A 19862-nucleotide genomic window follows, 5' to 3' on the forward strand; every position below is an offset into this window, starting at 1 on the left:
AATAAAGAAACACCAAAAAGACACTAAACTTAAAGATTGACACAAGATTCAAACAAAGGAAAAAGATTACTAAAGAAAAGAAAAGGTTTTGAGAAGTTTTTGAAAAGTTTTTCTAAAAAGAAATTAAGAATCATAATTTAAAGAGCATCTAAACCATAAAAAGTACCTAATCTAAGCAACAAGACAGTCCGATAGTTTGTCAAACTCAAACAATCCCCGGCAACGGCACCAAAAACTTGGTGCACAAAACTGACTCCGCAAGTTTGGCACAGATAGACCGGCAAGTACACCAGGTCGTCCAAGTAATACCTCAGGTGAATGAGGGTCGATCCCACGAGGATTGTTGGTTTGAGCAAGCAATGGACACCTTGTAGATCTTAGTCAGGCAGATAGAAAAGATTATTGTTATTGTGAAAAACGCATAAAACAAATAAATAAATAAAATGTTACTGGATAGGTGTAAAATAAATGGTATGAGAATGGTTGAGGCTTCGGAGATGCTTCTTCCTTCTGGATCAACTTTTCTTACCATATACTCCAACTTCTGCTGATTCATTCCATGGCAGGCTATATATGACTAACGCTGGGTCAGCGGTCATTAATCTCCAACCCTCATTCACTCTCCAAAACCATTCACCACCCAACACTCACTTCACCACCCAACCCTCACTCACACACAACTAAACCCCAACCCTCACTCAAGCACACTGAAACACCTGCTCCCAACCCTCACTCACACAACCAAGACCCTAGCATCCTTTTATACATCCCTAAAGTCACCATCCCTTCACCAACCCACGGCACCCATTTACTCCCCTCACTTCCCGTTGCATGGGTTGTCCCCTACATGGAGACATCTCGGGAAGCAGTAGTCAACATGCAACCTGCGTGCTGTTGGGAGGCTGTCACATGGCCTTGAAACGCTGTGCTGCAAGATTAACACGCGACCTGTGTGTTACTGTGGAGTAGCCACATGGAATCACGCATCCTGTGTGTTGCTGCGATGCTACCATGTGTCGAATCCCTGCTGAGAATCTCTACTAAAGTTGTCTTGGGAATCTACGCGGAATCTCAGTAAAGGTAACACGCAGGGTGCGTGTTGAACGATAGCTCGACACGTGATAAATCTCTAGTGTGAATCTCTACTAAAGCTGCTTCAAATCTCCACTAAAAGTAACATGCAAGTTGCGTGTTGTAAGTACAATTCTGACACATCCACATTTCTGTAAAGTAATCCAAACACTAATATTTAACAAAAATACTTTTTTTATATCTAAAATAATTTCTATTATTACTTGACTTTTTTTTCAATAATTAGATAAGATTATAAACTTTTTAATTTAGATGATATTGTATTCTTAATTTTTATATTTTTATATAGGTATTTATAATATTATATATTATCTACGATAATCGATTATTCTGCTTGAATCATAATTAAATCCGTTAAATCAGTAATTTGAGCAGGGTTCAATTTCCAAAACCTTGATAATCACACCTTCAGGTCAAATATGGTAATTAACATTAACATCTAAAGAACATAATCCATAAAATAGCAAAAGGAAGAAGAGAAGAGATTTGGAGTGCAGTAGACTAGTGGTAAAAGAGGCTAAAGGGAGAAGCATAAACCCCAAACCCTAAGAGCGAACGTGAATCGGAAGAAAGGATGATGGTGCATTTGATAGTGATACAGAAGCTGCTGAGCACGAATGCACAAATGGGGCGGAGAGTGGCGGCGCATCACCTGAAGGAGTACACATATGGCATGAGGAACAAGATGGTAATCATAGATTCGGACAAAACCCTGATATGCATGAGGAGCTTCCTGAACTTCATGGGGTCCCTTGCAAGCCGCAACGGTCGGTTCATGTTCATCAACACCAACTCTCTTTTCGACGACATCTTCCACCTTATGACCACCCGCATCGGCTCCTACTCCCCCCACCAACTCCCTCTAGCGCACCGGCGGCTTCCTCACCAACAGCTACAGCCCTAAGAAGTTCTGCTCTCCCAACAAGAAGCTCGTCTTTGGCCCCACCCAGCCCCCCGACTGCATCTTCATCCTCGACACCGACCCCAAGTCCTCCGTCATCAATGAGGCTCACAATCTTCACATCCCCATCGTCGCCATTGTCGACTCCTCCATGCCCCTCCATTCATTCTCCCGTGTCGCTTGTCCCGTTCCCGCTAATCCTTCTGTCCAGTTTGTCTACTTGTTCTGCAACCTCCTCACCAAGACCCTCCTTCTTGAGAAAGAGAAGGGCAAGCTCAAAAAAGCAGCACCACTCCAAATTCAAGCAGGTAAGGCTGTGAAGATCGATTTGCCAAACCTTGACATAACTGTCTTCCCCTATGCCACTTTACCTCCCTTGTATCAAGGTAGGCCATCTATTTTCTCTACCGATCATTATTACTGTCTCTTGAAAATTGGAGCTCAGCGATTTTCTTGTTGCTAGCAGATATGGAAGAAACTAAGAAGCTTTTGGACAAACTTGTTGTTTTGAAGCTCGATGTTGCCAAGAGATATGGGTTTGGAAGGCCCCAAGTAAGAGTCTTTTTTTGCTGTTCCTATAATGCTCACTTCATTTAGGTAATCAAGAATTGAATAGACCTTCTTTTTAGGAGGGCTTCGTTACCTTTCTCTATTTTTTCCCTAACATGTTTGATATCGAAATCCAAATGGCACCTTAAACCCTTGTACTCAACCCTCTCCAATAATGATATCGAAATCCAAATGGCAATTCACCTTTAGAGTATTGTCATGGGTGTCATGTTTGCTCAAAAGAAGCAATGGAACCTTGCATCCATTCTTGGAGTATAGGTCTTACAAAAAAAGGCAACAGTAAATTAAAACCCTAAATAAAAGCAACAAATATGACCACACGCGTCGGCTTATACTCCCCCTCCACCAACTCCCTCTGGCGCGCCGGTGGCTTCCTCACCAACAGCTACAGCCCTAAGAAGTTTCGCTCTTGCAACAAGAAGCTCGTCTTCGGCCCCACCCAGGACGAGCACTGTTTACAATCCTTGGAAGGCTCTAGGAAGCTGCAAATCAATATTCCTTTTGCTGAGGTTTTAGAGCAATGGTCTCTATCTATTGGAAGAAACCTCTCTGATGCTGCGAGAGGCGAATTAGTGATGAGGTTACAGAAGGATTACAAGATTATCAAGGTCCTTTAACCACCACTGCCCTTTGACAAAGGAGGTACTTCTATGCAGAGTACAATACCGAAACCTCCTCCCTTGGTGAAAACTCATACAGTTTTCCCAGACATCAAACTTAAGTTTAGTGTTAGGCAGTCACCACCCACCAAGGAGGAAGGTCCTAATAGGAAGATGCATAGGGGATGGAGAGACAATACAACCCCTACCCTAACAAGCAAGGAGAATCAAGCTGATCACACTAAAAGAAAACTTGTTAGGAGGAATTCAAATCTGAGGGCACTCATCTTCTCCTCTTCTCCCATGGAGCCATTTCTATTAACCAACTAGAAGTAAAGGAAGAAAGTTAGCTAACCATCAAGCTAGTGACATTAAAGAAGCGCTTGTTGGGAGGCAACCCAACCATAACTAGTTATTACTATTTTTCTTTAAGTTTATTTTCATAGTTCTTTCTTTAAGTTTGTGATCATGTGCAGTAGTCAGAACAGAGACAGAGACATTCATAGATGGAAGGAGACCACCCAGGAGCAAGTACCTTGCTGGCGTTGAACGCTAGCCAAAGAGGCAAGAGTGGGCGTTCAACGCCCAAGAAGAGTAGCCAAGTTGGTGTTGAACGCCAAGGGAGGAGGCTCTAGTGGGCGTTCAATGCTCAAAAGGAAGCAGAAAGCTGGCGTTGAACGCCAGCCAGGTGGTGGACGAAATTGTGATTCATACTTAAATTGTTGTTCGAAATTGATTGTCCCAGGTAATGGCCCCAAAGACTTGGTGCTCAATACCATGGTCTAAACATAATTTCACAACTTCGCTCAACTAACCAGCAAGTGTACTGGGTCGTCCAAGTAATAAACTTTACGTGAGTAAGGGTCGATCCCACAAAGATTGTTGGTATGAAGCAAGCTATGGTCATCTTGTAGATCTCAGTCAGGCAGATAATAAATGGTGAGAGAGTTTTCGAATATTAATAATAAATAACAGAAAATAAGGATAGAAATACTTATGTAGATCATCGATGGGAATTTCAGATAGGCGTATGAAGATGTTGTGCTCTTTCTGAATCTCTGCTTTCCTACTGCCTTCATCCAATCCTTCTTACTCCTTTCCATGGCAAGCGTCATCATGCCCAACAATCGCGAGTTTGAAGCTCGTCACAGTCATTCAATCCCGGAATCCTACTCGGAATACCACAGACAAGGTTTAGACTTTCCGGATTCTAATGAATGCCGCCATCAATTCTAGCTTATACCACGAAGACTCTGATCTCACGGAATGGAAGGCTCAGTTGTCAGGCGAGGGCAACCATGCGTCGTGCATCAGGAATCCAAGAGATACACACTCTAGCTTTCGCTTGTAGAACGAAAGTGGTTGTCAGGCACACGTTCATAGGGACGGATGATGATGAGTGTCACGGATCATCACATCCATCAGGTTGAAGTACGAGTAGTATCTTAGAATAGAAATAAGATTGAAATTGAATAAAAGATAGTAGTAATTGCATTAAAACTCGAGGTACAGCAGAGCTCAACACCCTTAATCTATGGTGTGTAGAAACTCCACCATTGAAAATACATAAGTAATGAAGGTTCAGGCATGGCCGAATGGCCAGCCCCCAAAACGTGATCACAAAATCAAAAATACAATCCAGGATGTCTAATACAATAGTAAAATGTCCTATTTATACTAGACTAGCTATTAGGGTTTACAAAAGTAAGTAATTGATGCAGAAATCCACTTCCGGAGCCCACTTGGTGTGTGCTTGGGCTGAGCTTGAGCTTTACACGTGCAGAGGCTTTTGGAGTTGAACGCCAAGTTGTAACGTGTTTTTGGCGTTCAACTCTGGTTCGTGACGTGTTTCTGGCGTTTGACTCCAAAATGTAGCATGAAACTGGCGTTGAGTGCCAGTTTACGTCGTCTAATTTCGAATAAAGCATGGACTATTATATATTGTTGGAAAGCTCAGAATGTCTACTTTCCAACGCCATTGAGAGCGCACCATTTGGAGTTCTGTAGCTCCAGAAAATCCATTCGAGTGCAGGGAGGTCAGAATCCAACAGCATCAGCAGTCCTTTATTAGCCTTTTATCAGAGTTTTGCTCAGGTCCCTCAATTTCAGCCAAAAAATACCTGAAATCGTAGAAAAACACACAAACTCATAGTAAAGACCAGAAATGTGAATTTAGCATAAAAACTAATGAAAACATCCCTAAAAATAGCTAGATTATACTAAAAACTATCTAAAAATAATGCCAAAAAGTGTATAAATTATCCGCTCATCACAACACCAAACTTAAATTGTTGTTTGTCCCCAAGCAACTGAAAATCAATTAGGATAAAAAGAAGAGAATATACTATAAATCCCAAAATATCAATGAATATTAATTCTAATTAGATGAGCGGGACTTATAGCTTTTTACTTCTGAACAGTTTTGGCATCTCACTTTATCCTTTGAAGTTTAGAATGATTGGCATCTATAGGAACTTAGAATTTCAGATAGTGTTATTGATTCTCCTAGTTAAGTTTGTTGATTCTTGAACACAGCTACTTTTATGAGTCTTGGCCGTGGCCCTAAGCACTTTGTTTTCCAGTATTACCACCAGATACATAGATGCCACAGACACATAACTGGGTGAACCTTTTGAGATTGTGACTCAACTTTGCTAAAGTCCCCAGTTAGAGGTGTCCAGAGCTCTTAAGCACACTCTTTTTGCTTTGGATAATGACTTTAACCCCTCAGTCTCAAGCTTTTTACTTGGACCTGCATGCCACAAGCACATGGTTAGGGACAGCTTGATTTATCCGCTTAGGCCTGGATTTTAGTTCCTTGGGCCCTCCTATCCATTGATGCTCAAAGCCTTGGATCCTTTTTACCCTTGCCTTTTGGTTTTAAGGGCTATTGGCTTTTTTTGCTTTGCTTTTTCTTTTTCTTTCTAATTTTTATTTTTTTTGCCATTTTTTCGAAAGCTTTTGCTTTTTCACTGCTTTTTCTTGCTTCAAGAATCAATTTTCATGATTTTTCATATTGTCAATAACATTCTCTTTGTTCATCATTCTTTTAAGAGCCAACAATTTTAACATTCATAAACAACAAGATCAAAATTATGCAGTGTTCAAGCATTCATTCAGAAAATAAAAAGTATTGTCACCACATCAATATAATTAAACTAAATTCAAGGATAATTTCGAAATTCATGTACTTCTTGTTCTTTTGTATTAGAAACATTTTTCATTTAAGAGAGGTGAAGGATTTATGGAATTATTCATAGCCTTAAGACATATTTACTCAATACTAATGATCATGAGGTAGAGACACAAAACATAAACACACATAAAGCCCAAAAACCTAAAAACAGAGAGATAAGAATAAGGAAGTTAAGGAATGAGTCCACCTTAGTGAGGGTGGCGCCTTTTGAAGGACTAATGGTGCTTTTTGAGCTCCTTTATATCTCTTCCTTGCCTCTATTACATGATCCCTATTGATTTTGGTGCTCCTATCCTTAGTTGCTCCCAATAGTTGTGGAGGAAAATGTATCCCCTGAGGTATCTCAGAGATTTTCTTGATGAGGGAGTTCCTCATGCTCTCTTGATGTGCAGTCAAATGCTCTATTACTGAGCTATGGATCCTTGAGATGAATCTCTCCATCTCCCATGATTCAGAGGTGGAAGCAATTGTCACCCATTTCTCTTCTTTTTTTTTTTTGAGGTTTCTCTGGCCTTAGGTGCCATCAATGGTTATGGAAAAGCAAAATAGCTATGATTTTACCACACCAAACTTAGAATGTTTCTCGCCCTCGAGAAAAGAAGAAAGAATGGAGGGAGAAGAAGATATGGAGGAGAGGGAGAGATGTGTATGTTTCGGCCATATGGGTGGGATTGGGTGGGGAAGAGATGGATGGAGGTGATTGGTGAAGAATAGAGAAGGTGATTTGAGGTAGGTGGGGATCCTGTGGGGTCCACAGATCTTGAGATGATCCTGTGGGGTCCACAAATCCTAAGGTGTCAAGGATTTACATCCCTGCACCAATGAGGCATGTAAAACGCCTTTGCATACAATTCTGGCATTTAAACGCTGAAGTGATGCTTATTTTGGGCGTTTAACGCCCAATTGCAGCATGTTTCTGGCGTTGAATGCCAGTTCCATGCTTGTTTCTGGTGTTCAGCGCCAGCTCTCCTCATGGTATATTCCTGGCGTTTAAACGCCAGGATGGTGCTTATTTCTGGCGTTCAACGCCAGATCCATGCTCTGTTCTGGCGTTGAACGCCAGCCAGATGCTCCTTACTGGCGTTTGAACGCCTGTAAGTCCTTCCTCCAAGGTGTGATTTTTCTTCTGCTGTTTCTGATTCTGTTTTTAATTTTAGTGTTTTTTTGTGACTCCACATGATCATGAACCTAATAAAACATTAAGGAACAATAAAAGAAAAATAAAATTAGATAAATAAAAATTGGGTTGCCTCCCAATAAGCGCTTCTTTAATGTCAATAGCTTGACAGTAGGCTCTCATGGAGCCACACAGGTAATCAGGTCAATGTTGTAGACTCCCAACACCAAACTTAGAGTTTGGATGTGGGGATTCAACACCAAACTTAGTGTTTGGCTGTGGCCTCCCAACACCAAACTTAGAGCTTGATTGTGGGGGCTTTGTTTGACTCTGTACTGAGAGAAGCTTTTCATGCTTCCTCTCCATGTATACAGGAGAACACTCTTGAGTCTTAAACACAAGGTAGTCCCCATTCAATTGAAGGACTAATTCTCCTCTGTTAACATCTATCACAGCTCCTGCTGTGGCTAGGAAAGGTCTTCCAAGGATGATGCATTCATCCTCCTCCTTCCTAGTGTCTAAGATTATGAAATCAGCAGGGATGTAAAGGTCTTTAACCTTCACTAACACGTCCTTTACCAATCCATAAGCTTGTCTTACTGACTTGTCTGCCATTTGTAATGAGAATATGGCAGGTTGTACCTCAATGATCCCCAGCTTCTCCATTACAGAGAGTGGCATAAGATTTATGCCTGACCCTAGGTCACGCAGAGCTTTCTCAAAGGTCATGGTGCCTATGGTGCAGGGTATTACGAATTTGCCAGGATCTTATTTCTTTTGAGGTAAAGTTTGTTGAACCCATGTATCTAGTTCACCAATGAGCAAGGGAGGTTCACTTTCCCAAGTCTCATTACCGAACAACTTAGCATTCAACTTCATGATAGCTCCCAGATATTGAGCAACTTGCTCTCCAGTTACATCTTCATCCTCTTTAGAGGAAGAATAGTCTTCAGAGCTCATGAATGGAAGAAGGAGATTTAATGAGATCTCTATGGTCTCTATATGAGCCTCAGCTTCCTTTAGGTCCTCAATAGGGGACTCCTTCTTGCCTGAGAGATGTCCCATGAGGTCTTCCTCATTGGGATTCACGTCCTCTCCTTCCTCCTTAGGTTCGGCCATTTTGATTATGTCAATGGCCTTGCACTCTCTTTTTGGATTCTCTTCAGTATTGCTTGGGAGAGTACTAGGAGGAGTTTTAGTTACTTTCTTACTCAACTGGCCCACTTGTGCCTCCAAATTTCTGATGGAGGACCTTGTCTCACTCATGAAACTTAAAGTGGCCTTAGACAGATCAGAGACTAAATTTGCTAAGTTAGAGGTACTCTGTTCATAATTCTCTGCCTGTTGCTGAGAAGATGATGGATAAGGCTTGATATTGCTGAGCATATTTCTTCTACCATTATTAAAGCCTTGTTGAGGCTTTTGTTGATCCTTCCATGAGAAATTTGGATGATTTCTCCATGATAAATTATAGGTGTTTCCATAAGGTTCACCCATATAATTTACCTCTACTATTACAGGGTTCTCAAGATCATAATCTTCTTCTTCGAAAGATGCCTCTTTAGTACTGTTGGATGCATTTTGCCATCCATTCAGACTTTGAGAAATCATGTTGACTTGCTGAGTCAACATTTTATTCTGAGCCAATATGGCATTCAGAGTATCAATTTCAAGAACTCCCTTCCTTTGAGGCGTCCCATTATTCACGGAATTCCTCTCAGAAGTGTACATGAACTGGTTATTTGCAACCATGTCAATAAGTTCTTGAGCTTCTGTAGACATTTTCTTTAGGTGAATGGATCCACCTGCAGAATGGTCCACTGACATCTTAGAGAACTCAGATAGACCATAATAGAATATATCTATCATGGTCCATTCTGAAAACATGTCAGAAGGACATCTTTTGGTCATCTGCTTACATCTTTCCCAAGCTTCATAGAGGGATTCACCATCTTTTTGTTTGAAGGTCTGAACATCCACTTTAAGCTTGCTCAGCTTTTGAGGAGGAAAAAATTTAGCCAAGAAGGTCGTGACCAGCTTATCCCAAGAGTCCAGGCTATCTTTAGGTTAAGAGTCTAACCATGCTCTAGCTCTGTCTCTTACAGCAAAAGGGAAAAGCATGAGCCTGTAGACTTCAGGATCTACTCTATTAGTCTTAACAGTCTCACAGATCTGCAAGAACTCAGTTAAGAACTGGTAGGGATCTTCTGATGGAAGTCCATGAAACTTGCAGTTCTGTTGCATTAGAGCAACTAATTGAGGTTTCAGCTCAAAATTATTTGCTCCAATGGCAGGAATTGAGATGCTTCTTCCATCAAATTTGGAAGTAGGTGTAGTATAATCACCAAGCATCCTTCTTGCATTATTGTTGTTGGGTTCGGCTGCCATCTCCTTTTCTTGTTCAAAAATTTCAGTAAGGTTGTCTCTGGATTGTTGTAATTTGGCTTCTCTTAGTTTCCTCTTCAGAGTCCTTTCAGGTTCCGGATCAGCTTCAACAAGAATGTCTTTTTCCTTGTTCCTACTCATATGCAAGAGAAGAGAACAGAAAAAGAAGAGGAATCCTCTATGTCACAGTATAGAGATTCCTTTATGTTAGTAGAAGAAGAAAGGGAATAAAGAAAGGAGAATCCAAACACAAGGGTGAGGATAGGGGCAGAGATTTGAGATGAAGAGAAGTGTTAGTAAATGAATAAATAAATAAGATGAGAGACAGAAGTTTTCGAAAATAATTTTGGAAAGGAGTTAATGATTTTCGAAAATTAAGATAAGAGATAAAATTAAAATTAAAATTTAAAACAATTAATTAATTGAAAAGAATTTTTGAAAAAGAGGTGAGGTATTTTCGAAAATTAGAGAGAGAAAATTAGTTAGGTGGTTTTGAAAAAGATAAGAAACAAACAAAAGTTAATTGGTTAGTTTGAAAAAGATTTGAAAATCAAATTTGAAAAGATAAGAAGATAGGAAGATATTTTGAAATCAAATATTTGAAAAAGATAAAATTTTGAAAAAGATATGACAAAAAGATATGATTAAAAGGATATGGTTGAAAAAGATTTAATTTTTAAAATTAAAATTAATTACTTGACTTAACAAGAAACTAAAAGATATGATTTTAGAATTTAAAGATTGAACCTTTCTTAACAAGAAAGTAACAAACTTCAAATTTTTGAATCAATCACATTACTTATTAGTTAAGTTTCGAAAATTTTGAAATAAAATAAGAAAAAGGTTTTGAAAAATTAATTTAAAATTTTCGAAAAAAATAGTAAGAAAAATGAAAAAGATTTGATTTGAAAAAGTTTTGAAAAGATAAGGTTTTTGAAAAACACAATTATGACCCAAAACATGAAAATTTTGGATCAAAACACATGATGCATGCAAGAACACTATGAATGTCAAGATGAACACCAAGAACACTTTGAAGATCATGATGAACATCAAGAACATCTTTTTGAAAAAAATTTTATGTAAAGAAAACATGCAAGACACCAAACTTGGAAATCTTTCATGTTTAGACACTATGAATGCAAAAATGCACATGAAAAACATCATACAACACAAAACAAGAAAATTTAAAGATCAAACAAGAAGACTTACCAAGAACAACTTGAAGATCATGAAGAACACTATGAATGCATGAATTTTCGAAAAATGCAAGAACAAGATGAATATGTAATTGACACCAAACTTAAAACATGACACAAGACTCAAACAAGAATCACAAAATATTTTTGGTTTTTATGAATTTTTTATTTTTTTATTTTATTTTATATTTTCAAAAAAAAACATATAAGAAAAAGAAAATAAGAAATTCAAAATTTTTAAGAATTCCAAGAATCTTTCAATGTTTAGCCTAAAGCTCCAATCCAAGGGTTGGACATGGCTTAATAGCCAGCCAGCTTTAGGATATAATAAATCAGTCATACAACAGCTGATATTTCAATTAACTTGCCTCTATGCTGATGATTGGAAGCCTCAATCCAAAAGAATTTGGATATGACTTTACAGCCAGCCAGGCTTCAACATGCTTCATGAAACACTAGAATTCATTCTTAAAAATTTAGAATAATTTTCGAAAACAGATGAGAAATATTTTTTTTGAAAGATTTTTGAAAATTTTTTGAAAATAAAACAAAAAGAAAATTACCTAATCTGAGCAACAAGATGAACCGTCAGTTGTCCAAACTCGAACAATCCTCGGCAACGGCGCCAAAAACATGGTGGACGAAATTGTGATTCATACTTAAATTGTTGTTCGAAATTGATTGTCCCAGGTAATGGCCCCAAAGACTTGGTGCTCAATACCAAGGTCTAAACATAATTTCACAACTTCGCTCAACTAACCAGCAAGTGTACTGGGTCGTCCAAGTAATAAACCTTACGTGAGTAAGGGTCGATCCCACAGAGATTGTTGGTATGAAGCAAGCTATGGTCATCTTGTAAATCTTAGTCAGGCAGAGTATAATGGTTATAATTGATTTTCGAATAATAATAATAAATAAACCGAAATAAGGATAAACTTACTCATGTAAATCATTGGCGGGAATTTCAGATAAGTGTATAGAGATGCTTTGTCCCTATTGAATATTCAGATAGGCGTATGAAGATGTTGTGCTCCTTCTGAATCTCTGCTTTCCTACTGCCTTCATCCAATCCTTCTTACTCCTTTCCATGGCAAGCTGTATGTAGGGCATCACCGTTGTCAATGGTTACATCCCATCCTCTCAGTGAAAAAGGTCCAAATGCTCTGTCACGGCACGGCTAATCATCTGTCGATTCTCGATCATGTTGGAATAGAATCCCTTGATTCTTTTGCGTTTGTCATCATGCCCAACAATCGCGAGTTTGAAGCTCGTCACAGTCATTCAATCCCGGAATCCTACTCGGAATACCACAGACAAGGTTTAGACTTTCCAGATTCTCATGAATGCCGCCATCAATTCTAACTTATACCATGAAGACTCTGATCTCACGGAATGGAAGGCTCGGTTGTCAGGCAAGGGCAACCATGCGTCGTGCATCAGGAATCCAAGAGATACACACTCTAGCTTTCGCTTGTAGAACGAAAGTGGTTGTCAGGCACGCGTTCATAGGGACGGATGATGATGAGTGTCACGGATCATCACATCAATCAGGTTGAAGTACGAGTAGTATCTTAGAACAGAAATAAGATTGAAATTGAATAAAAGATAGTAGTAATTGCATTAAAACTCGAGGTACAGCAGAGCTCCACACCCTTAATCTATGGTGTGTAGAAACTCCACCGTTGAAAATACATAAGTGATGAAGGTTCAGGCATGGCCGAATGGCCAGCCCCCAAAACATGATCACAGGATCAAAAATACAATCCAGGATGTCTAATACAATAGTAAAATGTCCTATTTATACTAGACTAACTATTAGGGTTTACAGAAGTAAGTAATTGATGCAGAAATCCACTTCCGGGGCCCACTTGGTGTGTGCTTGGGCTGAGCTTGAGCTTTACACATGCAGAAGCTTCTTTTGGAGTTGAACGCCAAGTTGTAACATGTTTTTGGCGTTCAACTCTGGTTCGTGACGTGTTTCTGGCGTTTGACTCCAGAATGCAGCATGAAACTGGCGTTGAGCGCCAGTTTAAGTCATCTAATTTCGAATAAAGCATGGACTATTATATATTTCTAGAAAGCTCTGGATGTCTACTTTCCAACTCCGTTGAGAGCGCGCCATTTGAAGTTCTGTAGCTCCAGAAAATCTATTTTGAGTGCAGGGAGGTCAGAATCCAACAGCATCAGCAGTCTTTTATTAGCCTTTTATCAGAGTTTTGCTCAGGTCCCTCAATTTCAGCCAGAAAATACCTGAAATCACAGAAAAACACACAAACTAATAGTAAAGTCCAGAAATGTGAATTTAGCATAAAAACTAATGAAAACATCCCTAAAAATAGCTAGACTATACTAAAAACTATCTAAAAACAATGCCAAAAATGTATAAATTATCCGCTCATCACCAGGGATCCCCAACTTGGTGTTCAACGCACAAGAAGAGTAGCATTGCTAGCGTTGAACGCCAGCCAGGAAGCAGAGGCTAGACGTTCAATGCCTAAAAGGAGGCAGTGACCTGGCGTTGAACGCCAAAGAGGAGGACCTCATGGGCGTTCAACGTTGGGGTTTAGTTGTGTGTAAGTGAGGGTTGGGTGGTGAAGTGAGTGTGGGTGGTGAACGGTTTTGGAGAGTGAGAGAGGGTTGGTGGTAAATGGTTTTGGAGAGTTAGTGAGGGTTGGTGCAAGGGTTTTGGAGAGTTTGGAGAGGGTTGAGTGCAAGGGTTTAAGGTTAGGCAATCAAGAATTGAATAGACCTTCTTTTTAGGAGGGCTTCATTAGCCTTTCTCTGTTTCTCCCCCAACATGTTTGATGTGTATATTTTATCCGCCTGTTGATGCTGCTTTTAATTCCACATTTCACGCTTTACACCGATGATGTTTTTCTTCCCTGTGTAGATCTGCAGTTGGTATTGGCAATTGACTTACATTTCTGGATTTAATAATTAACCAGATTCAGGTGAGCCTTCAGACTTTAATTTTTTTATTTTTTACTCTTAATATACGAGTATGGTAATCACACATGTTACACGCTTAATACTCTCCTTAAATTATTCATTACATCCCACTTCAACCTTTTATCAATAGTGCAGATTGAGCACAAGTCTCACAGAGTTGAAGTATATCCAGCTTTCATATTTGTTGCTTTTATTTAGGGTTTTAATTTATTGTTGCCTTTGTAAGACCCTATACTCCAAGTATGGATGCAAGGTTCCATTGCTTCTTTTGAGCAAAGATGACACCCATGATAATACTCTAAAGGTGAATTGCCATTTGGATTTCAATATCATTATTTGATTCTGCAACCTTAGTTATTACTTATTATTAAAATCTTCAACCTTCTATTCAGGTGTTGGAAAAATATCAGGGATCAACTGTTGACGTACAGAGGATTAAGCAGGTTTGAATGTGTTTCATATTTTTTATTAATTGATGTTATTATGCGATTTCTGATTATCAATGCATCACATGTATATAGGGTGAAGGTGAAGGTGAAGGTCTAGAATTGGAATCATTAGCCGGACATTATAGCAAGGAGGAAGTGTATGTCATCCTTACAATACCCATGTCTGAAATTGGATTATATATGTTCACATGCATCCCTGTAGACTAAGAGATTTAAACTTTCAGCAGAAATTGTTTTTGGAGATTCTAATAGTATTCAGATTAACATTACCATTACCATTTCAGTAGTACTTTCTTTTATAACAGTAACTTAAATTTATGCAAAGCTTGTCTTTCTTGAATTTGTTTTTTTGTGAGCAAAATAGATGTAGTTGATTTATATAAATCTACAAAAATACGTCCAGCTACATATTATGTTCTACCTGACATCTTGTGAATTTAGTTTGCCATGTAAAAGTGCTTGTAACATAGGCTTTTGTAGTTTCTTTATTTTTGATACCATGATATAGTCTGCCTTCACGTGTCATACGATGTGGGATTATAGAAGATATTTAAGTATGGTTTCTTATAAAATATTGGAATGACAGATTGAATATTATTGTCATGGTACACTATAGTACCTTCTTAGGGACTTGGGTATTATGGAGTGTCCAACGTCCCACATCGGGTAGTAGGCTGGATTAAGGTGAATTCCAAATATTGATAGCCGATAGCAAAGTGGCTACCGCTCAGTCAGTGTTGATAGAGTGATATAAGTGATATCAGTGGCTCTCCAGGGGTAGTTGAAGGGCAGGGGAGATGCAGTGATATCAGTGAGATATCAACCAATTTCCCATTATTGGTTATTATTATTCAGTAAAAGAAGGTAAAACAAAGATATCAGGTATTCGAGAGACCTGAATCTCTCATAGAATCTGATCCTATCTTTTGTCTCTATTTTCCCATCCCCTATCACTACTTCCCACAGCCCTTTACTGTTCCCACCTCGCTCTCATAATAGAATGCCCAATCTCCTGCATTCACTTTCCAACTAGGCAAGTTAGTTATAAAACCCACCCTAGCCCATCTTTCACTCAATTAGAGTTAGGTCCCTAGTTTCTAATTAGCTATGTATATAACAAACCATGAGTTTTATGATATTACTTCAAACATATATTTGGCTGTAGCTATATATTACAAATGTTAATATTAAGTGGTCATTAATAGAAATACAAAATTATCAAATGCTCCAATTATCATTATCAATAAAAGCGTAAATTGGAGAAATTTGGCAGCATTAATATTCCAATTTATTGAATTTTATGTTCTGCAATGAGAAAGCTGGATTACATGGTAAATACTTTAATGTCTTATATCAATATGTTAATTTTATATTTCAAAGGGCATCCTTTTTATAACGGTGATATATTTCGTTCTCTAATTACTAGTGGAATCCTTGATTTTTTACCATCACAGGTATGAACTTCCTTTGCAGTTGAGCACTCTTCCTTCTTTTGTCCCTATCCTTTAAATATTGGAATGACAGATTGAATATTATTGTCATGGTACACTATAGTACCATCATAGGGACTTAGGTATTATGGGGTGTCCAACATCCCACATCGGGTAGTAGGTTGGATTAAGGTGAATACCGAATACTGATAGCCGATAGCAAAGTAGCTACCGCTCGGTCAGTGTTGATAGAGTGATATAAATGATATCAGTGGCTCTTCAGGGGTAGTTGAAGGGCAGGAGAGATGCAGTGATATTAGTTAGATATCACCCAATTTCCCATTATTGGTTATTATTATTCAGTAAAAGAAGGTAAAACAAAGATATCAGGTATTCGAGAGACCTGAATCTCTCCTAGAATCTGATCCTATCTTGTCTCTAAATTCCCATCCCCTCTCACTACTTCCCACAGCCCTTTACTGTTCCCACCTCGCTCTCATAACAAAATGCCCACTCTCCTGCACTCACTTTCCAACTAGGCAAGTTAGTTATAAAACCCACCCTAGCCCATCTTTCACTCAATTAGAGTTAGGTCCCTAATTTCTAATTAGCTATATATATAACAAACCTTGAGTTTTATGATATCACTTCAAACATATTTTTGGCTGTAGCTATATATTACAGATGTTAATATTAAGTAGTCATTAATAGAAATACAAAATTATCAAATTCTCCAATTATCATTATCAATAAAAGCATAAATTGGAGAAATTTGGCAGCATTGATATTCCAATTTATTGAATTTTATGTTCTGCAATGAGAAAGTTGGATTACATAGTAAATACTTTAATGTCTTATATCAATATGTTAACTTTATATGTCAGAAGACATCCTTTTTATAACGGTGATATATTTCGTTCGCTGATGACTAGTGGAACCTTTGATTTTTTACTGTCACAGGTATGAACTTCCTTTGCAGTTGAGCACTCTTCCTTCTTTTGTCCCTATCCTTTAAAATGTATGACCAAGATCTGTAGGAACTTCGATGGAATTACTTACAACACAAGGTTATAATTAAAATGTGTACATATATGTGGGATGCACTTATATCGTTGGTTTCTTGTTGACTAAGTTTTTAAATAATGTTTTCCTGGGTAAGAAGTATATGCTTTTGATCAACAAGGATAATGTGGCTACCGTCATTGATCCAAGTATCCTTATAATCTTTATTTTTGTCACTAAAATTATTTTTTGCAAGTCACTGCTTCTTGACTAGCATTTAGATTCAAATATTTTGATTGATGTCTACCTTGACTGCATCTTGTAGATATACTAAATCATTTGGTGACAAATGATATTGAGTGTTGCATGGAGGTACAGATTTCTGTTCTCATTATTATGTGTAAGACTACAACTTCCCTTTTAAGGTATCCGAGTTTCTTGTCTCATGTCTTTTCTCTCTTTCCAGGTGACACAAGAAATTCATTTCATTTAATTTCAACTCCAATTAATTTCAAGGTTTATATCCTTTGCCTTCAGCCTTTCTTGCATACATCACCCTCTTGAGACAAGGGAGGTAAAGTGGCGTAGGGGAAGATAGTTACGTCGAGATTTGGCAAATCGATCTTCGCAGCCTTACCTACTTGAATTTAGAGAGGTGCTGCTTCTTTGGGCTTGCCCTTCTCTTTCTCAAGAAGGAGGGTCTTGGTGAGGAGGTTGCAGAACAAGTAGACAAACTGAATAGAAGGATTGGAGAGAACGAGATAAGCGACACGAGAGAATGAATGGAGGGGCATGGAAGAGTTGACAATGGCGACGACGGGGATGTGAAGATTATGAGCCTCGTTGATGACGGAGGACTTGAAGTCGGTGTCAAGGATGAAAATGCAATTGGGGGCTAGGTGGGGCCGAAAACGAGCTTCTTATTGCGAGAGTGGAACTTTTTATGGCTGTAGCTGTTGGTGAGGAAGTCGCCGGTGCACCAGAGGGAGTTGGTGGAGGGGGAGTAGGAGCCGACGCGGGTGGTCATAAGGTGGAAGATGTCGTCGAAGAGAAGGTTGGTGTTGATGAACATGAACCGACCGTTGCGGCTTGCAAAGGACCCCATAAAGTTTAGGGTGCTCCTCATGCATATCAGGGTTTTGTCCGAATCTATGATTGCCATCTTGTTCCTCATGCCATACGTGTACTCCTTCAGGTGATGCGTCGCCACTCTCTGCCCCATTTGTGCATTCGTGCTCAGCAGCTTCTGTATCACTATCGAATGAACCGTCATCCTTTCTTCCGATTCACGCTCGCTCTTAGGGTTTGGGGTTTATGCTTCTCCCTTCAACCTCTTTTACCGCTAGTCTACTGCACTACAAATCTCTTCTCTTCTTCCTTTTGCTATTTTACGGATTATGTTCTTCAGATGTTAATGTTAATTATAATATTTGGCCTGAAGGTATGATTATCAAGGTTTTGGAAATTGAACCCTACTCAAATTATTGATTTAATGGATTTAATTGTGATTCAAGTAGAATAATTGATTATAATAAATAATATATAATATTATAAATAACTATATAAAAATATAAAAATTAAGAATACAATATCATCTAAATTAAAAAAGTTTATAATCTTATCTAATTATTAAAAAAGTCAAATAATAGTAGAAATTATTTTAGATATAAAAAGTATTTTTGTTAAATATTAGTGTTTGGATTACTTTACAGAAATGTGGATGTGTCAGAATTGTACTTACAACACGCAACTTGCATGTTACTTTTAGCGGAAATTTGAAGCAGCTTTAGCAGAGATTTACAATAGAGATTCATCACGTGGGGAGCTATCGTTCAACACGCACCCTGCGTGTTACTTTTACCGAGATTATGCACAGATTCCCAAGACAACTTTAGTAGAGATTCTCAGCAGGGATTTGACACATGGTAGCATCGCAGTAACACGCAGGATGCGTGATTCCACGTGGCTACTCCCCAGTAACATACAGGTCGCGTGTTAACCGTGCAGCATAGTGTTTCAAGGCCACGTGACAGCCTCCCAACAGCACACAGGTTGCATGTTTACTGCTGCTTCCCAAGGTGTCTCCATGTAGGGGACAACCCATGCAACGGGAAGTGAGAGGAGTAAATGGGTGCCGTGGTTGGTGAAGGGATGGTGAGTTTAGGGATGTATAAAAGGATGCTGGGGTTTTAGTTGTGTGAGTGAGGGTTGGGAGCAGGTGTTTCAGTGTGTTTAAGTGAGGGTTGGGGTTTAGTTGTGTGTGACTGAGGGTTGGGTGGTGAAGTGAGTGTTGGGTGGTGAACGGTTTTGGAGAGTAAGTGAGGGTTGGAGATTAATGACCACTAACCCAGCGTTAGTCATATACAACCTGCCATGGAATGAATCAGCAGAAGTTGGAGTAGATGGTAAGAAAAGTTAATCCAGAAGGAAGAAGCATCTTCGAAGCTTCAACTGTTCTCATACCATTGATTTCACACCTATCTAGTAACGTTTTATTTATTAATTTGTTTTATGCGTTTTTCACAACAACAAGAATCTTTTCTATCCGCCTGACTAAGATCTACAAGGTGTCTATTGCTTGCTCACACCATTAATCCTCGTGAGATCGACCCTCATTCACCTGAGGTATTACTTGGACGACCCGTTGCACTTGCCGGTCTATCTGTGCGAAACTTACGGAGTCAGTTTTGTGCACCAAGTTTTTGGTGCCGTTACCGGGGATTGTTCAAGTTTGACAAACTATCGGACTGTCTTGTTGCTTAGATTAGGTACTTTTTATGGTTTAGTTGCTCTTTTAATTATGTTTTTTTAATTTCATTTTAGAAAACTTTTCAAAAGCTTTTCAAAACCTTTTCTTTTCTTTAGTAATCTTTTTCCTTTGTTTGAATCTTGTGTCAATCTTTAAGTTTGGTGTTGTTTTGAGGGTTACCTGAAACTGTAGGTCGATCTCGGACGAGATCTTCTGTGCTGGTC

At 38.8% G+C, this 19862-nt stretch overlaps 1 pseudogene; it reads left to right on the top strand.

Annotated features, from left to right (window-relative positions):
• The first annotated feature begins 1666 nt into the window (after positions 1–1666).
• LOC107466468 (ribosomal protein S2, mitochondrial-like) lies at positions 1667–18324 on the top strand (annotated as a pseudogene).
• Positions 18325–19862: the final 1538 nt, after the last annotated feature.

Source organism: Arachis duranensis, chromosome 9 (genome assembly GCF_000817695.3).
Source record: "Arachis duranensis cultivar V14167 chromosome 9, aradu.V14167.gnm2.J7QH, whole genome shotgun sequence".
Lineage (NCBI taxonomy): Eukaryota > Viridiplantae > Streptophyta > Magnoliopsida > Fabales > Fabaceae > Arachis > Arachis duranensis.